At 47.2% G+C, this 18,144-nt stretch overlaps 1 protein-coding gene across 2 annotated transcripts in view; it reads left to right on the top strand.

Annotated features, from left to right (window-relative positions):
- The window catches only part of STON1 (stonin 1), a 50,364-nt gene that overhangs the window by 7,236 nt on the left and 24,984 nt on the right, over nt 1-18,144 (top strand). Inside the window, exon 1 of one of the 2 annotated variants that reach the window (XM_027072498.2) lies at nt 16,320-17,239. The exons of the other annotated variant lie outside the window; for it this stretch is intronic. The gene's annotated coding sequence lies outside the window, so the exon portion shown is untranslated. Of the gene's footprint in view, nt 1-16,319; nt 17,240-18,144 lie in introns of those variants that run through there. 2 annotated transcript variants of the gene reach the window in all.

Raw genomic sequence — 18,144 nt, forward strand, 5'->3', positions numbered from 1 at the left:
CATGGTTCCGGTGAGGACCCTCTTCTGAACTGCAGACAGCCATCTTCTCACTATGTACTCACACCATTGAAGGGGCAAGAGATCTGTCTACATCCTCTTCTTTTAGGGGCACTGATCTCATTCATGAGAACTCCATCCTCGTGACTCAGTTACCTCCCGAAGGCCCCATCTCCTGATACCATCACCTTGGGGGTTAGGATTTCAACATATTAATTTCAGGCAGACACAAACATTCAGACCATAACAGTGGCCTTAGGCAAGTTACTTAACATCTCTGAGGCTAAGTTTCCTTTTCTATAAAACAGTAGTAACAAGACCTACCTCAATAAGTTGTTCTGAAGATTAAGTGAGATAACAAGAAATAATATGGACCAAGTTCTTGGCATATGTTAAAGCTCATAGATAGTGGTCTCCTGTTATCTCCCCTCCACTGTTCTGTCTCTTTCAAATCAGGATTGTGCTTCAGAAGGTCTAACCAGAGAGACTTTTAGGGAGAGGCCATGGGAACACCTCATAATAACTTAGGTTTTCTTGGTAATCAATGTAGATTTCTCTTGGATGAATTTCCTTAAAGCCTTGAATCACCATTTTGCTTTTGCTTTTGTACCAACAGCTTTTAGTTGTCCCCACAACATGTTGATGGACATTTCTATAGAATAACTGTGTTGTTATTTGAGTGTCTTTCTTAACCACAAGTATCTCTGTGCTTTAGTAGTTGGTGTTCCTGTCCTTCTGAAGATAAAAACCCTTCATTTCATTATTGAAAATAGCATTTTAAATGCAAAGACCAGGGGGCTCCTGGGTGGCTCAGTCATTGAGAGTTGGACTTTTGATTTCAGCTCAGGTCAGATCTCGTGGTTCTTGGGATCGAGCCCCATGTCAGGCTCCTTGCTTGACAGTGAGGAGACTGCTTGGGATTCTCCCTCTCTCTCTCTCTCTCTGCCGCTCCTCTGCTCTCCTCTCTCAAAATAAATAAATATACTTAAAAAAATTAAATGCAAAGACCCCAGAGAGAGTATATAAGGAGTAAATAACAAAATGACTTCTGGGATTAGGTTTTCCCAGGAGGGATTATGAAGTTCCTGAGTAATTAAAGGGTTTCATTGGGGGTGGGGAATCGACAAAGGAGAGGCAGCCATAGTGGGCAGAAGAACTGAAGGTATTCCTTGAGGGTTTCACAAGACCTAAAATCTGCCTGTTTACAACGTCATTTGTCTGGGCCCTGTGGAATCTGTACTTGGCCCAGAGCTTTTTTGCAAGTGTCTTATCAGAAATAATAATGATATCTATGATGGCTCTTAAGTAGAGGAAAAGAGCATCATGAAAACAAAACATAATTGGAATTATGGGGATGTGCCTCCATATAAATATCTGTGGCCTGGAGCATAAAAATAACTTTTCCATTGCAGAGCTAAGCCAAGAGTTTCACAGAAGCAGCATTGAGAATCTAATTTAAAACAGCTATGGCCCAGAAATTCAGAGACGGGACTGTCATACTGGCCTCTGTTCATCCCTTTGAAAGTTTTCTCCCCTAGCTCACTGTAATGCATATTCAGGGCAAGTTTGGAGGCACTAGAAGACAGTAATTGATGCTACAAACCTTGCTTTTGTTGGCCTCAGTTTAGCGTTAATACCAACATAGAGAAATGTTTTAATCTCACATCTTTACAACTGAGAACCTCCCCTAGTGCAGCTCTAGGCCTTTTGCTTGTTTGTGGTTCAAAGCAGAACCTCATAAATTTTGTGAAAATCCCCCTGGTGGCTGCCAGTCTAGCTTCAGTGGAAGGTGCCTCGTTGGGGTCATTGTAAGTAGTAAGGCAGCTACTTACCAGGTGCTTCTGATTTTCATAAAATTATCTTGAGGGAAAACAAGTGATCAGGCTTTCCTGGGAACTGGGTGATAATGTCAGAATCTTCCAGTCCAGAGAAAGCTCAGACTTGCCTAGATGAACATTTCCCCCCTCCGCCCCGCCCCAAAGGCAGACACTTGTTATTTTAGGGTTCCAACCTCATCCCCTTTATCATTTTTCTTTGACTATCAGCTCCCAGTGGGAATGGCTCTGTACCACACGTGATGGGGTTTACCCAGCTTTAAACAGCCCCCTGCTTGTCTGGATCTGCCTGCTTCCTGCCCACACATTCCCCTCTCCTGCCCACATGTGCCCATGCGCAGGTGCACACAGGCCTTAGTGGACTGTGTTTGGGCACCCTGCTGCAAACTCCACCACTTGAGGCCTGCTTGTTGCCCGTGTGGCCAGAGGAGGCGCCTTCCTGGATTCTCATGAGAGCACTGTATGAGCTTCCCCAGCAGCGGGCTGCTTCCAGAGACAGGAGACCCACAGACTCTTACCGCCTGAGACAGGTGCTGGCTCCTTTCTGGGTTTCCTAGTTTGTCCGAGATGCTCGCCTGCTATTCTTGTGAAGAAACTTTTGTGTTTGTTTTTGTTTTTGTTTTTAAAACACCTTTCCTCTTGGAACTTTTCCTGTTTGTCTTGTTTCTAACTCGTTGCCTTGCTTGGACTTGACTTATCCGTGCTTCTGAGACCCTGATCTTACTTTGTTTAGGACTGCTTCCCCCCCCCCCCCCAATTTTGGATGTATGTGGCTCATGCATGCAGCCATTACCTCCTGAGTAGCTGCTCTGTTTGAGGCTCCTGCACATCGAGACTGGTGATGAAGCTACAGCTGAGATCACTTTTCTGTTGCCAGCAAGTCACTGTGGAGAAAGGTGATGATGATGTGTGTCTGCAGAGCTGTGGGGTACTTGCCCCCGTGCCATGAGAGAGGTTCATGAAAAACAGTCTCTCCTCTCTTCTCCTATTTCAGATTTAAATCAAGTGTGTGTGTAGGCAGGAGCTATCAGGTCAGCCCTGGTTTTCTCCTGCTTTCCAACTATCGCTTCCTGTCGGGTTTCCCTGCCCCTGGCCTCACTGCCTTCCTGTCCATCCTCCACTGTAAGAGCTTTCTTTCTGAAATTTTGATCTGATCCTGTTTCCTTTCTCTAAATTCTTTCACTGAATCCCGTTGCCTTTAGGATAAAATCAACTCCTTACATGACACAGAAGGGCTTCTGTACCTTACTCACCTACCTGCCTCTTTATGGCAGCACCATGTTAGGCCCTGACTCCAGCTGGGCCCCTCTGCCTGTAGAATCAGGCTCTCTTCTGTGCCTCCCCCCCACCCCCCTGCCGCCCTTGCACAAACACTCACCGCTCTCCAGTCTGCTCTGCCTGATCAATTCATATCAGCCTTCAGGATTCAGTTCATAAGCCTACTCTTTCAGAGGGCTTTTCAGTCCTGGCAGCATCACTCCCCCACCACACGGACATATGCATACCATCCATTACGGACACATAGCCATCATTCTCACCGATCTTAACTAAGCACCTGGATGTGGGTCCCCATAGTAGCCTGCATGAACAAAACATTTGAGAACTGTCTGTACTAGACAGAGAATACCCTGGGGTAAGGGACTGTGACTATTTTTACATGTACCAGTGTGTAGTATAGTGTTAAGTGTGCTCAGCTATCATTGTTGAGTGAATGTGTGCATGCATGAAAGAATTAATTAGTTCATATACACACACACTACGTGTTCACACACAACAAGATGTGGTTCCCTATGGGATGCTTACTTCAAATCTCACTGAGAATATTTCCAAAGCACTTAGTAGGTGCTTAGCGAAGATCTGTTGAGTCAAAGAATGAATGCACATACACACAAACTATGGACAATTTACCCCAAATGTACTGAGAAGAGAGCCATAACTCCACTTCCTCTTAACTGCAGTAGAAGGAATGTGGGACTGAAAAATCAAAGATGAGAGTTCATCTTCTTGGCTGTGTTACCTGAGTGAATCCTTTTACCCCTTTGGACCTCTATTTCCTCATCTGTCAAATGAGGTGTTAGAAAATATATTTAATGTCTATTGAACATTCTAGATTCAGTCTACTTTAGAAGGACTAAAGTCAAATAACCAGCTGCTTTCTACAAAGTGGCATGAATTTGAGACTCTCATTTTTTGGTCTCGTTGTGGAGATGTTCATGATAAGCCGTTAGCACTGGGCACAGCAGCAGAGCCAAGAAAAGAGATGGACCAGAGTTTGGCCAAAGGGGCAGGAGGCCAAGACCTCTTTGAAAAGCAAACACAACTAGGGGCCATGGCCAGGATGCCATGCTCTGAGCAAGGCAGGGGCAGCAGTCAGCGTTCCATGGCAGCCTGAGGTCAAGGCTGGCTGGAGATGACCAGGAATGAAGCATTGGAGGGGCCTGGAGATGTGTTTCAGGGGCGTGTGCTCCTCCTGGGCAAGTCTGTGCAAAGACCCGATGCACGTCATCAAGGCCAGCTGTCTTCAGTGTTGTGAAGAATAGGCAGGTGAAAAAGTGTTTAGATTTAGCTTGTGTCCCTGAAGAGCACAAATGAAAGCCAGGAGGAGGTTAATTTGGGGTTAATAGGAGGGAGAAGAGTTTAATCGTGCCCCAGTGATAATGAGATGAACTCCTCATAAAGTGACATGGTCTCCATTAATGGAAGAGTTCATGCAGCAGCTGGTTAATTCCTCTGCAGAGATGTTGTGTTAGAGATTCCTCTCTTGTGAAGGTTGGATCAGACGATGTTTCAAGTATTTTTCTGATTCTAAGAGAGCCTTTGCTTCTCATGTCCTCCACAAATCTTGTTTAGGGACACACTTTCAGATTTTATAGCCCATCCTTCTGTGATGTGGTTTTAGCACACCCCACTATCCTGGTGACCAGCCTTTGGGAACTCTGTAGTCTTTGACTGTCCCCCTTAAAGTGGAGCACTCTGGATTGGACGTCATGTATCAGGATGTGGCCTGGCCAGCTCCTCTCTGGGGACATTACACAATTTTTGTAGGTAGTGGACCTATTAATTCCTCATCTCTCTTCTCACTCTGAGCTGGGCTATAAAAGCAAACAGCAGCGAGCCTGGGTTTCTGGTATGTCTCAGGCCACTGCAGGTGGTAGATGGACTTCATTTCCTTCCATCCACTTTTCTCTGCTGGAGTTGAACTTCAGATGTCTCTATGGTGGAGCTTCTAATCCAGACAGACTCTCGGGCTTGGGGGATACTAACTGTACTGGAAACTTCCATAGCATTCCATCTGGGGCTTCTCAAGTGCCTCACATTTCACCCCAGATGTCTTCTTGCTTTATTATTTGTTCCTTTCCCCCCTTTAGTTTTCTTTTCCATCTCTTCTTTCTCAACTCCAAGCCCACTGAATACTACAACATTTCTATTTGTGCAGTGTTTTTCTTTTCAGATTCTTTGCCCTCTTGGCATCCTGGTGAATAGGAATGCGGGTGGCTTGTCAGTTCCATTGTGCATATGAAGAAAAATGCCCAGAGAGGTTAAGTGATGCGCTTAATTTATTGGCAGGGCCAAAGAGGCCCGGAACCTGCTTTCCTGACTTCTGTCCCATCCCCTGTCCTGGAGCTCATACGGCATTTGCTCTTAGCACTGGAAATGCAAAGGGCATCAAGCTTTTCTCTCTGTGTGTGGTCATTGTACCAAAAGAGTTTCCCCCTGGGGAGCAATCCCAGGCCCGTAGTGACTCTTAATCTGAGACCATATTGAAGTAAACAAGCAAGAGTAACAAAAGCAAAAGAATTTATAGTGCTTCATATTTTTCAAAGAAACTTCTGAGTTCTTCACCTTATATGATGCTCCCCAAAGCCCTTTGAGGTAGAAGAACTTGTGCAAGCCTTGTTTTGCAGGGGAAGGTCATGAGTGGAGTCCAGGTCTGAGGTCGAGGGAGGAGGCCCTGAGCTCCTGGTCCACAAATTTTCCACATGGCTGTGCTTCACGAAAACCAGGAAGAGGGTGTAAGTTGTTTACCTCTGCTATCAAAGGCAGTGGAGACCCATGGTGCAGGCCTAGACTTCTGAGTTTGGAAGTTGGCCTAAGATGTAGCTTCGTGTCATGAACTGGAGTGAGAGCTGGGCCAGGGGGCTGGGGCAGGCTTTGACCCTGGATTTCAGGCTTGGTGAATAGAAGACCAGATGGGAGGGGAGCGTGCAGGCTGGGAGAGTTGTTTTTTTTTTTTTTTTTTAATGTTTACTTATTTTTGAGAGAGAGAGAGAGTGCAAGCAGGAGAGGGGCAAGGAGAGGGCACAGAGGATCCAAAGTCAGCTCTGTGCTGACAGCAGCCCAGTGTGGGGCTCAAACTCACGAACCATGAGATCATGACCTGAGCAGAAGTCGGATGCCTAACCGACTGAGCCACCCAGGTGCCCTGAGAATTGGTTCTTAAGATATGGCTGAGAAGGGCTCGGCCTCCTGTGGAGAGAGGTGGTCTTCTAAGATCCGGTAGATGCACTAGTGGGGATTTCCTAGTGTGAAGAGGGACTGTTCTCACCAAATGTGTCTTGTTATTGTCTTGGGTTTTTTTGCCATTTATTCAGCAAGCACCTACTGAACATAAGTAAATCTCTAACATATTTATAGTTTAGTTTTTCTTATGACGACTTCCCATATATAAGTGTGTATCTATATATCATCTCACATATAGTTATTCTCATTAATGCACATAACCAAATCATGGGAGTACAGACTATTTTCCTTCATTTATCATTATGAAACTGAGACCCAAGGAGGGTAATTAGTTTGCTTAAAGCCCCACGATTACTTAGAAGCTGAGCCAAGTTCAAAAATCCATGTTTCTTGAACTCTTTTATTGGTACTTCTAACTGCCTTCCACATGTAAGCAGTTTCTAACCTTCAAGGTGTATGCTTTGAAGAGAAATAGAGAAAAACACCTTTGTAATTATTACTTGGGGTTTTTGCTTTATCTTTAAAGGCTGGAAAACCTGAATGCAGAGTTGAAACATAACATGAGCCCTTTTTGTTAAACCCCAAGTGGGCATTGTATGGTTGTTACTCACTCTTTAAGTCAACCAGAAATGAGTCCTCTTCTTAGATTTGGAATTAGCTTCTGTGCTCTGGTGCATCCTGACCTGTGTTGGGCACCTTAGTTATGTGACCAAATGGAGCAGTGCAGCAGGAAGAGAATGTTGGCTTTCCTCAGCAAAGTAGTTACCGGTGAGAGGGCAGGGGTCATGGTACAACCAACCTGGCTCCCCCTGTAGTGAAGGAAGGTCATTGTCTCAGAGCTCCCAGGGCTCAGATATGTGACTCAGCTCAGAGTTCAAGTCTCCCTTACAGCCCACCATAGCCTGTGCCAGGCCAAAGGGCTGAGCTCCTCTAACCCCTCCTGCTCCTGTAATGGACACACAGAGCTCTACTGCCCTGAGCCCTGGGAACTGAGGCTGACATGCTAAGCAGGGCTGGTGCCTAAGATACCTCATCCTGTTGGCTCAGGCTGATGCCCAGCACACCCTTCCCAAGGGGCCTCCTCTTTAGCAGGGTCCTGCCAGTCCCTGTCTGGGGGTGGTGCCCAGCCTAGAATGGAGACCCCAGGAAGCAACCAGCTTGCTGTGATGAGTGCTATTGGGAATTCCAGCCTGGATTCCTTAGTCATCTACCCTGGGGGTTAGTGCCCTGGTGCTCTGTGTTTCTGCCAGACTTCCCAGCTCTTGACATCTGCCTTAGGGGCCTTGCTCTGCTGTACCAGGCCTGCATTGCCCAGTGCTCCGACTGTTTATTGCTGTAGAACAACCACTCCAAAGTGTAGAGGTTTTCATTGATGCATGAACAGACAGGCAGACTAGTGTACATATGCACTGGAATATTGTTCAGCCTCAAAAAGGAAGAAAATTCTGGCATGTATTTCAACATGGATGAACCTTGAAGACATTATACTAAGTGAGATAAGCCATTCACAAAAGGGTAAATATCGTACAATTCCTTAGATGAGGTACTTAGAGTAGTCAGCTTCACAGAGGCAGAAAGTAGAGTGGTGGTGGCCAGGGGCTGGGGCAGGGCATCCAGAGTTAGGGTTCAGTGAGTCCAGAGTTTCAATTTGGGAATATGGAAAGTTCTGAAGATGGATGGTAGTGATGGTTGCACAACTATGTACTTAATACCAGGACTTTACACTTGAAAGTGGCTAAAAGGGTCAATGTTATGTTTATGTGTATTTTACCATACAAAAACATGTAGAGGCTTAAAGATCACAATTTAACATGATCTCTCCTGGTCATGTGGGTACACTGGGCTCAGCTGGGTGGTTCTGGCTTAGGGTCTCTCATATAGTTCTAGTCAGATGGCAGCCAAGGCTGGAATCACTGAAAGGTAAGGTGGCTGGATGTCCAAGATGGCGCCTCAGTGTGGCTCCCCCACGTAGCCTGGGCTTCTTTTGTGGTGGCTCAGCGCTCCCACAGAGCAGGAGGGGCAGCTTCTGGGGCAGTTCAGGCCTATGCCTAGAATTGCCACAGTGTTACTTCTGCCACACTGTATTGGTGGGAACAGTGACAGGCCCACCTTCAAGGGAAGGGGAAATAGAGCTTCTCTGCTCCATGGCCTTTTAGAAGAGCATTAGGTGGGAGATACTGTTGTGACCACCATTAGAAAACTTTCATCCTGAAGCATGGTTGCAGGAGTCCTAAAGAGATTGGATAGGAACGGGTCTTCAGGGAGGCACACACTTCTCTGTACGACCTCTTTTTCAGGAGAATTCATCTTCACAGATTGGTAGAGTTTTAATCTTCATAAATTGTTAGGACTTTTTGAAACCAGTTGCTAGCAATGACTTGTTCTAACTTACAGAGACAGAATGAAGCAGAGCTGGAACAAAACCTCCTAAACACTGGCCTCCTGGCTTCCAGGCTGGGCAAACAGCTGTGGAGACCTCACCCAGAGGCACATTTTTGTGCTGTGAGCAATAGTAGAAGGTCTGGTGGAGAGAGGGGTATGGCGAGAGAGGCCCTGGGCATATCCATGGAGGTCGGCCTGCATATTAGAGCTGGGTGAGCCCCTTGCTGTGCTGTCTGGAGCTCATGGACTTCACTGAGCAGAAATATGCACAAGCACCTGGGTGTTCTGAGAGGACACTGGGAGTTACTCATTTACATGGAGATTCAGAGTCCAGAAGAAGGAGGCCATTCAAGCACCCTGGTTGGTATGTAGAGTTAGTAAGTTGTTATTATTTTTTAATGTTTATTTGTTTTTGAGAGAGAGAGGCATCACAAGTGGTGGTGGGGGGGGAGGGGGCAGAGACAGGGAAACACAGAATCTGAAGCAGGCTCCAGGCTCTGAGCTATCAGCGCAGAACCCAACATAGGGCTCAAACTCATGAACTGTGAGATCATGGCCTGAGTCGAAGTCAGAGGCTCAACTGACTGAGCCACCCAGGCGCCCCATAAGATTTTTTTTTAAGTTTATATATTTATTTAAATAATCTCTACACCCAAAATAGGGCCAAACTCACAACCCTGAGTTCAAGAGTCATATGCTCTTCTGACTGAGCCAGCCAGGCACCCTGTGATGTGTAAGTTTAAATATAAGCTAATGCCCATCGCTGAGAATGTCAGTGGGCAAATCTGTTCATTTATACCTACTTACATGTTTCTTTTTGTTTTTAAATATATGTTTTTAAATGTTTATTTATTTTTGAGAGAGAGAGACAGAGCATGAGCAGGGGAGGGGCGAAGAAAGAGGGAGACACAGAATCCGAAGCAGGCTCCAGGCTCCGAGCTATCAGCACAGAGCCCAATGCGGGGCTCAAACCCACAAACTGTGAGATCATGATCTGAACCACAGTCGCTTAACTGACTGAGCCACCCAGGTGCCCCCCTACTTACACGTTTCTAATCAGACTTTGCTGTAAGTGCAAAATTCTTTGTTAAAACCTTTAGTGGCCTTCAAAATGCAGTAAAGTTCACAAATACTTTGTGTGCACTCCCTGTAGCCTGAGAGGCACAAATATTATTTTTGTGTGTGATATCTGCATTTGAGACCCAAGGGCCCAAGTGAAAGGTTGATCTTGTGTACTTAGTTTGTAAATAGGACTTTCATGAGTGATTTTTAAAATCTTAGAATTGTTCAAGTTACATATTTATACATGTACATTCATTGAATTGCCGGGAATGGTGAGGATTGAAGCAAATGTGCTTTGGTTCTCTGTAAGTCAGTGGTTCCTGCCTATGTATTCAGTGATTCGGGCATTTCCAGGTGCGCTTGGTGGACTGGCCACAGATAAACCAAAATGCATTTGATGTGAGGCTTGCACACAGCCTGGATTACTTCTGATGTCGTTCGTCTCTGGGGCTTGTGGTCCAGTTTGGGCAGCTACGGAGGGGAGACCTGCCGTAGCAGCAGTCAGCCTGTGCACAACTGGGTTTCATGGATGAAGCCAGGCAGGAGACAGTCCCCTATGCTCGTATTAACTGGCGTGTAACCCACATGCACAGAAACATGGGCAAGAGGGTATGGTCACTGATGCCTCATCTGCTGCCCCATGTCTCTGCCCAAGCATGTGTCCCCTCCCCAGAGAGCCTGCCTGCCTCTGAGCCAGGGCTGTCCTCTCCCAACCTCCCAGTACGCTTTAGTGCGGGAGAGTGAGCACATTCTTTCATTTGTTGTTACCTCTGGTCTTTCTTACTAGGTTATAAGCAGCTTGGGGGCAGGAATCTAGTGAGAACAGCCTCTATTTATGCACCTGCCATCTTATAGGTGTTACTTTATTTAGTGTCTCAAGAACCCTCTCTCTGTTTGCTCTAGCTACCATGTCAGAAAACCACAGCCTCTGTGGTTTAAACAACAGAAATACATTTCTCACAGTTCTGGAAGCTGGAGACCTAAGATCAAGGTGCTGGCAGGTTTGGTATCTTCTGAGACCTCTCTCCTTGGCTGTGTCCTTACGTGGCATTTTCTCTGTGTCTTCCTCTCTGGTGTCTGTCTGTATATCCTCACTTCTTATAGGGACACCAGTCAGATTGGCTCAGGGACTACCCTAACAGTCTCATTTTCACTGAACCAACTCTTTAGAGGCCCTTATCTAACCACAGTCACATTCTGAAGTACTAGGCATTAGGGCTGAATTGCAGGGCACAATTCAGCCCATAACAAACAGTAAAAGTTAACTATGATTATGCTTTTTTTCACACCTGGGGAATTAAAGTAACTTGCCCCTGTCACACAGCTGGTCAGTGGTGGGGCCAGGATTCACACACAACCTAACTTCTAAACCCTTCTTTCCCCACCACAGGAATCAGGTCATACTGGTTTCTGTTGTCTGCATGGTGTTTCACCCAGGACCCAGCACTTGGAAGACACTATTTGCTGAGTGAATGCGCAGGGGTTGGGGGTACAAGAATTTGTACCAGAACATGCGGCAGAAGAGCCCCAGCATCCAACGATGAAGGTCCTGGGTCTCTCCCAGCATGTGATGGTCCTTAACTTCTCAGACCATTCCAATCTGAACGCAGCATGATTAGTGTGTGGGAGGGAATCACATTCTAAAGCATTAAATATCCTTTCTGGGCCATTTAGCTGCAGCTTCTTCTGAAAACACTAAAAATAATTACATGGTAATTAAGATAAATTACTTGACCAGGTTTCATAGCAAAGTGGTTGATTTTGTCCCCCACCCCCAATATTTAAGTCCAGAGAGAGATCCTGGATCCAGAGAGTTCTTTAAACTTCCCGGACTTTCTGCTTATCTTCAGGAGGGCCCTTGGGCCTGCAGAGAAGAGGGTAAGGAGGAGATTTGCATGTTTAAGACGTGTGATCTGAGCCAGGCCCCTTCAGCTGACTTTATCCCACATCTTTTTCAAGGTTCCTTTGAGAAGGCAGAGTTGAAACCCGGGAGCCACCATCCAGTAACCCCCCCCCCCCCCAGCCCTGGGGGCCCCTGAGGAGATAATGCCCTTTCTCATTTCCTCCTCTTGAGTGCCTAGCTCTTCCCACTGGAGAGCCCACAGGAACATAAATACCAGAAGGCAGCCTTGAAAGCAGGCCTTGTTTGTTGGCCCTCGCCTGCACGAAGGCTCGAAGGCTCACTTGTCTGCCTCCTTCTCCTGGCCAGGGGTGGGCTGGATTTTTTGGAGAGTGGGAAGCCCTGGGGCCTTTTTGTGCTCCTGAGACTGGAGTGTAGGTAGGGTTTGAAAAGGCGGGCTTTTGCTAGGGTTGCCAGAAACCAGTGCACCCAGGAAACAATGCAGCCCCAGAGCTGCCCAAACCAGGAACTGGGGGCTGGGGGATTGAGGTGGCCAAAACATGGACCGCCAACCGCAGCTTCTGCCTGTGGGCCCCAGCATCTGTATTCCTTTTGCTTCCAGACTGGCAGCCTGGCCTCACCCCCACCCACTGGTGAAATTGCTACCACCCCATCCCTACAGACCCTGTCACTAAACCCAGATGTCTCTCACCTCTGTTTTCCCTGCCCTCTGCTGCTCTTCAAGGCCTCATGAGGACATTCTTTCCTGCCTTAGGGATCCTTTCACCTCCAGGTTTTACCTTGACCTCTTGGGTGTGTCTCCCTTTCTCCCTTTTTTCCCCTCCTCCTATAAAGTGACCAGTCCTGAGCTTTGGATGCCATGTGGCCTCCCCTGTTTTCTCCTGCATTCTGCTCTCACCTAGCCTAGAAAGAGACCCAGCTCTAGATGTGTAGCCTCTGGTTTTCTCTCCAAGTACTGTCTTGTGTTTCTAGCTCCTTGCTAGATATTTCCACTTGGATGTACCTCAGACCTGCCCCTCTTGCTGCCTCTCCTCTGGCTCTAGTTTTCTAAGTGCCAGATTCCCCCTTTTCCTGTGTTTTTTTGAGATCACTTTGGTGTCCAAATCCTGGCAAGTCTTCTATATAAACACTTTATCTGCCCTCTCTCCTGTTGTGACTACTGCCCTGGTAATCAGTGTGGTGTAGTGGAAAGGGCGTGAGATTTGGGGCTCAGACAGGGTTCGATTCTGACAGCACCTTTTTCTGGTTGTGTCACCTCAGGCACATTGCCCAACTTAAGCTTCCAATGGATTATCTACAAAGTAGACAGATGCAGAAGGGCAGATATCCTGCTTGGCATGCTCAGCTCACTGGCCTTCTCAACAAGGAGCAGGGGTTCTCAACCTTGGTGCTATTGACTTTTTTTTGTTTGTTTTTTAATTTTTTGAGAGAGAGCGAGCACAAGTGGGGGAAGAGCAGAGAGAAGGAGAGACAGAATCCCAAGCAGGCTCTGCACCAATAGCACAGAGCCTATGTGGGGCTTGAACGCACAAACTGTGAGACACAGTAAGTGTTGGACACTTACCCAAATGAGCCACCCAGGTGCCCCAGTGCTATTGACATTTTAGGCCAGGTAATTTTTCGTTGTGGAAGCTGTTCTGTGCATGGTAGGATGTTAAGCAGCATCTCTGCCCCCTACCCACTCGATGTCAGTAGTACCCACTGCCCCTGGTTGTGACAACTAAATGTCCCCAAACACTGCCAAGTGTCCCCTGGGGAGTTGAGTCATGCCAGTGGAAGATTGCTGGGACACAGCCATGCTGAGTCTCCGGTATGGGTGATGAGTGTGGTCCCAGGGTTTCACCTTACAACTGTCAGCCACACGTAGAAAAGCCCTACATCATTTTTGATCAGTCTTTTTCATGATTACTTTTGCCATCTCCAGGTGCTGTGCTGACTTGCTTAAGTTGGGCCTTTTATTTCACAGCTCAGTACACGCTGGGCTTGCACATTGGTTTTCTCTTGCCATAGAATGGGAGAACCAGTTTAGGACTAGGCAGGAAGCCCTGGGCCCTCATCAGTGTCACCTGCGGGCCTGGCCCAGCCTGCTGTTCGGCCTGGGGCTGCTAGCAATGGTCAGTGCTGACTCAAGAACTCCTCACTTGTAAGCACTGTGCTACTATTTTTTGAGTGCCTATGATACAGCATTTTACTTATTAATTTGGCATTAACTTATTTAGAACTTGGGAAGTAGGTGTGATTCATTTTCAGTTTATAGATGAGGACCCTGAGAATGTTAAGCAACATGTGTCAGGGATAGTAAGTAGAGGAAGTGAGATGAGAGGCCAGGTGACTTGGGTGTGAGAGTCTGTCCCCTAGACCTCCATGCTCTTCTGCCTTTGTGGGTTGAGCCCTTGCTGCGACTAGAGGGCAGGAGGCCATGCACAAGGAGCTCCTCTTAATTGTGGCTCAAGAGGTCCCCATTTGCCATCTACAGGTCCTAAGGACAGAGAACCGACCTTTGGGGCAGGCAGATGGCTGGTTGAGACCATGAGTCCCAGCACTGTGTCTACCACCAAGAAGACTCTGATTGAGGTAGTTTCCTTCCTTCACACTTTGGACAAGACTTGGCTGTGGAATGTGCTGGGTGCTCACTCTTCCCTAAGAGAATAGCCCAAGGGTTCAGTGCCACTCACTAAAGGGGCAGATGAGAGGTTGGCCCTGGCCCGTAGCCCCACACTGTTCCCTCCTGGACCCTCTGTAGTAGGAGACTGAGGAGGGTCCCAGAGGCCCGTGAAGGGAAGATGACCTTGGGCTGGGGCTTCGTGGGGTTGGGGAGAGAAAGGCTGAGGCTCCACGGTTCCAGGGGTGGAGTGTGCCCTGGGCATCATGCAGCATTCCAGAGTCTGATTCCCATAGAGGGTCTGAGACCCGGGTGGGTTCCCTGCCTTGGCCGAAGAGGCCAGGACCTGGGGTGGGAGGCTTTAGTGCTGCCAGTGAAGAGAGCTGCCAGATGCCACCCTCAATGCCAGAGGATGACCTGGGGATCAAAACTCTCATATGCTTGCTGAGGTCAAAGGCAAGAGTTCACTCCAGTCATGGCCTATCTGGAAGCTCTTTGGTCTCCTGTCTGGGTAAGCAAAAGGGGTATGTCCTTCCATGAGAACTGCTGGTGTCCCGGGGGAAGAACCTGGGGTTTGCTTGTTCTGAGAGTGATGCTGAGACTCTGCTAAACTAGAGAAGCTGTCTGGGCCTGGAGCCAATCTTCATGGTCAGAACAGAGACGGTGGTGGCAACAGAATGAAAAGGCCAGGGCATCAGGAATTAAAGGTGGACTGTGTGTTTCCTAGCCCCAGACACTTTATTCTTAGAAGAGCATGTTCCATGAGCCTCGCTGGCTCAGTCGGTTAAGCGTCTGACTTCGGCTCAGGTCATTATCTCACAGTTTGTGGGTTCGAGCCTCATGTAGGGCTCTCTGCTGTCAGCACAGAGCCTGCTTTGGATCCCTGTCTCTGTCTCTCTCCCCGTCCCCTGCTCTTGCTCTCTCTCTCTCAAAAGTAAATAAACCTTAAAAAAAAAAAAGAGCACATTCCAGAATGTTCTGAGGCAAACCATCCATGTGGGTCTTTGAGGATGGCTTCCTGTTATCCCATCCTGGAGCCCATAAGAAAGTTAGCTTCTGAAGGCTCTGGGAAGGAATGCCATGAAGAGACATGTAAACCCTTGCTTAACCAAGGTTTCTCAAACACATTTGACCATGGGTCTTTTCCTCAAGCCTGTTAACTTCTTTCTGTTTTGAGAGATTCCGTCTTCAAGGAGAAACCCTGAGCAGGGATTCAAGCACAAGGGACTAAGGAACAGATCACATCTGGAGAGCAGGATAGAGGCATAGTCATGTGCCAGACAGAATGGACACCTAGTTCTAGAAAAGGATTTGTAACAAGTTGACCTGATGCTAAGCCAAACTGCAGAGTCTGGGCTTTTTCCTTTCTTCCTGACTTGAGAAAGGAAGGCTAGAATGGGAGACAAGGAAAACAGAAAGGAGAAAGACAAAGAGAAAGGAAAACTATGTGTACCAAGTACCCATAACGTGGCAATTTACATATGAGGCAAATATCACCATTTCACAGATAAAGAAAGTGAGGCTCAGAGGTCTCTGCTTAGTAAATTCCGTAGCATTTATGGCAGTGATATGGATGTGGTGTACGTATTCCATAAAAGTGTCATGGTGAGGGGCGCCTGGGTGGCTCGGTTAGTAAAGCACCCAGTTCTTGATTTCCACTCAGGTCATGATCTCATGGTTCATGAGTTTGAGCCCCACATCAGGCTCTGTGCTGACAGTGCAGAGCCTGCTTGGGATTCTCTCTCTCTCCCCCCCTCTCTCTGCCCCTCCCCCCATCTCAAAGTAACTAAATAAATATAAAAAAGTGTCACGGTGAGAATAACATTCTGAAATCAGAATGGCCCACCCAGCCCAAAATTTTTTCTTTGTTCACATAAAGACCGTCTCCTGGGACTAGTTAGTTTGGGTTACTATCTGTTTATACTACTCTCCAGATTTAGGAAATGAGAAGATTATTAAAACAAGGTTTAAAAAAACGGCCAGGACCCAGATTCATCCTGGAGAAGTGGAGGTTAAATCCACAGTGGGGGTGGGGGGTGGGGGGGTGGGGAGTGGCGCTGGGGAGCTGAGCTGGAACCAGCACAGATAATATTCAAAGGCACAGGTAGGTTTTGCTGTGGGTTAGTATTTTACAAATGGTATTTCCTGTCACATAGCTGAACTAAATACCACACATGTTTGTGATTAAATATGATGGGCTGCAGAACATCTGTGGTAATAATACAGGCAGTACATGCAGCGGGCACTTCTGTGACCTAAGGTGAGGGTGTGCTCTGCAAGCGTTTTCACTTCACATAGGGTTTTTGTGTTGCCTTATGATTAATTTCTGTTTGAAAAGTTTGGTTCTCCTTTTAAAGGGAAAAATTCTACAGGAATGATATTTTAAACACTGTCTTAGCAAACCTTCATGGATGCATTTTGCACACTGGGCTGTCCTTGTCTTTGGCTTTGTTTCTGGGATATGCATCCCAGAATAGTAAGGAGGGTAACTAGATTGCAGACCTCCAACCAAACAATCACAGGGAGGCTTTGCGAATGCTGCCCCAGCCTAGCTCCAGTGTTGCAATTGAGGAATCCAGCACTGGGAGAGTCAGACAATTCCTTCTTTGGGGGGACAGCCAATGAAACCACACAGATACTGACATGAAGACATTCTTTCTCTAGATTAGGCAGCATTGTTGTGGAGCAAAAGAGGCATAGGCATAAAAGGACTAAATCCAGCCTTTTACAAAGGCAGGGGCATTGTTGAGGGTCCAGAGGTGTTGAGGCTTGAGTGGGAGTCAGCCTGACAACGACAGTCGGGTGGAGCTAATTCCAGGAGGTTACTGCTAGGCGCTTGTGATGCTTTCCTGAGCTGAACACTTCTTCAATGTCCATCCTCCCCCAGGATCTGGCAGCTACAGAAAAGCCAGATCCCAGGGACCATCTGAGAGGGTGTTGTTCTCCACAAGGGAGGACAGTCTTCAGCTGCAGATGAACAGGGATGCTGATTCAAGGGCCGAATGCGTCCAATCTGATTGTGATAATCTGCAGGAAAAGGTAGAACTTCATATTTACACTTTATTTGAATGGTTTCTGAAGAAAAGCAAAGGAAATCTGTGAAGAACAGCAGGAGTAGATCCTCCAGAGTAGGGGGCGGGGTGGGGTGGTATGGAAGGACGAGGCAGGGAGTTACATGAAGTTTGGGGAATTCAACATATACCAAGATGGCCTGGTCCTAGAAGACAGGGTGGCACCTGAGTATATTTGTTGGGCAGCAAGTCTGAAATACTGTTCATCGCTAAGGGCGGGGTGGCTTTTTGCAGTTGAAAAGGGACAGGAAATGGGACAGGCTGAGTTATGAAAGCCAGTCTCAGAATTGACCCAAATTGCTACTGAGCTTTTGTTCTTGAGCGATCATGGGGAAAACATTCTCTGAGCTTGTCTTTCCCACAGCCTGATGTCCAAGCGGCAGATACGCGTGGTGGGCTTTGTGGAGAAATAGGCTCTTTCCAGGTGAGAATAGAATCTTTCCAATTTAGAGAATGCCTCCCTGCAGGAACTCTCCTTAGTGAAGGTGGAGTGGTGGCAAGTGCTCAGAAGTGGGAATGTCCCCAAAGGACACCAACGCCAGCAAGTCATTGGATCTCTTGGGACCTCTGGGGTGGTGGATGGTCTGGAGCATGGACTTTGGGATCTGCCTCTTTCTGGTTGGGTGACTTTAGGCAAGTAGCTTAACCTCTCTGAGCCTTATTTTACTCTTCTACAAAGTGATGTTTATTACTTAATGGGGTTGTGAGGATTAAATGCACACCCAGCCCTTAGCATACCCTAAGTACATAGCAAGTACTTGATACATGTTCGTTGAGCAGAATACCTCCAATTTCTGTCTGACTCTGAAATGCAGTGATTCTTTGAACTGAGGAGGGCAGTGTAGAGATTTACTTTATGGGAAACTGGAAAGA

Source organism: Acinonyx jubatus, chromosome A3 (genome assembly GCF_027475565.1).
Source record: "Acinonyx jubatus isolate Ajub_Pintada_27869175 chromosome A3, VMU_Ajub_asm_v1.0, whole genome shotgun sequence".
NCBI lineage: Eukaryota > Metazoa > Chordata > Mammalia > Carnivora > Felidae > Acinonyx > Acinonyx jubatus.